The sequence below is a fragment of the Cynara cardunculus genome (genome assembly GCF_001531365.2).
Source record: "Cynara cardunculus var. scolymus isolate 2C chromosome LG 8, CcrdV1, whole genome shotgun sequence".
NCBI lineage: Eukaryota > Viridiplantae > Streptophyta > Magnoliopsida > Asterales > Asteraceae > Cynara > Cynara cardunculus.
In genome coordinates, this window is record NC_037535.1 from 17,551,267 (window position 1) to 17,554,015 (window position 2,749).

At 27.2% G+C, this 2,749-nt stretch overlaps 1 non-coding gene across 1 annotated transcript; it reads left to right on the top strand.

The window, feature by feature from the left end:
• The first annotated feature begins 991 nt into the window (after positions 1-991).
• Positions 992-1,064, top strand: TRNAR-ACG. Its single transcript has one exon. It is a non-coding gene; the product is annotated as a tRNA-Arg (tRNA).
• Positions 1,065-2,749: the final 1,685 nt, after the last annotated feature.

Genomic DNA, 2,749 nt, shown 5'->3' on the forward strand with positions numbered 1-2,749 from the left:
TTTAGATATATTTTCTTACCTTATCTTTCCGCAAACAGTCTTGTAAAATTTGTATTGATCTTCTCTATCAATATACATTTTAAATTTGAAAATATTGTGTTTGTACTCACCCCCCTTCTACAAACTGTTTTACTTATTTTGTAGACCCTCAAGGGACCAACACTTATCTTCCTAGTTTCTGTAACAAATCTATAATTTTTTGTTTTTAAAAATATACCGAATTAAAAAGTAAAAATTTATTGTATTTGTATTCGACCCCCATTCTACAAACATTTTGTATGTTAGTCATTACCCAATCATGACCAATAGTATCCTTATTCATGACTTTTGCTGCATCCCAGGTTTTGAGCTTAACAACTCAATGGAATCAGATAACTCATCTGTTTTTTTATTTTTATTTTTGTGACGAGAAATAAGATTCAATTCGTTGATACAAATATTGTGGAGGCAACAAGGTGTTTGATTGTCTTGATTCAAATTGAACACCCAAAAATTGTTGTTCACTAAGGTATAAATTTCAAAACATTCATGTTACCTCGTTCTATATGGATTGTTATCTGGGTAAGAGTCGTCATCCTCACTTACCGAATAAGACTCTTCATCTTTACCATTGCTCTTATCGGATAAGATTTTTGACCCTTGTCATGTTCGTCCGGTAAAAAAAATTACACAGTAAGTACTTAATGGATAGGTTTTTAGTAAATGGCCCCTTAATACTAGCTTAGGATATAAAAATCATGATAAAGATGGTCCTTATTTACACCAACCAAAGTTATACCTTCGTATTCTTGACATAGTTTTACGTATAATTTTTGTTAAAAATCTATAAAAATAAAAACATGTGAAACAAATATAAAGATGAGAGATTGAATTATGACGTAATAAATTTGTAGGAATAAGTGATGATGACGTATGCGAGATGGTCCCAAATGTAAATACTCTTTTTATTATGTTAAAGTAAACAAATAAACAAGTAAACAAGAAAACAGAAGACTCTGTGGCCCAATGGATAAGGCGCTGGTCTACGAAACCAGAGATTCTGGGTTCGATCCCCAGCAGAGTCGTTTTTTCACCTTTTTCTTCAACTTTTTTTTTTCAAATTTTTTTTTCCTATTTAAGGGGTTTGTATTTATTTAATCTATATACTATATTATAAAGTATTTGACAAAAACTCTTAAAACCATTTTTTATGCATGAAGTACTGCGTATTAATGCATATTACTTAAAATTTAAAATTACAAGTAAATTATGTATAAGTCTAACTTATTAAAGCTCCATTTTAAACTCATATAACTAACTGCAGATAAACATCTCATTTTAAATAAAAAAATCTAAAATATAATTAGAATGATAATTCATTGAGCTATAACATAATCATTATATTTATAAAAAATTTATTGTTAAGCCAAAAAGAAATTACTTCACCATTGACCTAAATTAAATTATAAAAAATTAAATTAAAGAAATTGTAAAAAAACGAAAACTTTTAAATAGTTAATTTAATATTAATATCGAAATACTTTTTAAAAATTTTATGATGTCTTCGAATTTATTTTTTATTCAAAAGTAAAAACATTATATTTTTCAAAATCATATAAACCATATTATACCAATAAATACAAAAAATAAAACAAAAAATTAAAATGAAGATGTATCTTGTTAAATTGTACGAGTAGATTTTTAGTCTTTTAATATTCATTTTGAAATAAACTATTTGATAATATATTTTTTAAATAAATTAAATATACATCTTTTTTAGGCACAGACATGATTTACTTCAACAAGATTTGATAAAGTGATTTTCAGGTAATCATAATTTGTTATACTTATGTAAAAATATAAATTACAAGTGAGTTGTTTGATTGGTTTAAGTTTGAGCTATAAAGGTTAAAAGTATCTTGTGGTCCCAGGTCAAATCAAGGAGGAATAAAGATTCTCTTGTGACCACGAAAGTTTAAATCCGGTGACTCCGAACTACCTGCAAAACAGGTAATTGTCTTGGGATTGGTTGACGCGTATAACGAGTTGCATATCCAGGTTGATTAAAAAAATATATGACATATAGGTTGATTTATAACTCTATACATTTATGCACAAAATCTTAAAAATAACTCATAATGCATTAAATATTATTACTTTATGCATTCAGTCTTAAAATCTCTTAATCTACAATTAAAGTAACATATAGTACAAGTTACCAATGCACATTATTACCTTTTTAACACCTTTCACTCATGCCTTCACCCTCTCATACCTCTGTCTTCCCCCCATCCTCCAATGTGAGATTCACACTGATATTCATCATGAATTATTAAAAGTTCTCTCATTCATCTTCCATTCAATTGCTCTATAACTCCCGGTCTCGCTCTCGATCTCTTGAATCTTTGTTCTTGGTGTAAATCGAATACATTTGTGGAGTCGTTTAAATATGTTGAATTTTAAATATATTGGATTTTAAATTGTCATACAATTTTTTTCATCGATAGACTGTAATTGGAACCATAACTCTTATTTATTCAAATTGTATTAATATGTAAAAATCAAGTGTAACTTATATCATCGTTAAATCTTTTCTAATAAAACTAATGAAACTTCAAAATCGTTAAAATTTATGGATCCCGCCGCATTGCGGGGTACACAACCAATAGAAGATTATTTAATTAATTGTTTAAGATGTATCTGAAAACAATAAAATAAATTGAAATTTATAAAATAAAATAAAAATTATCAAGAGTTTTTAGAGAGCATT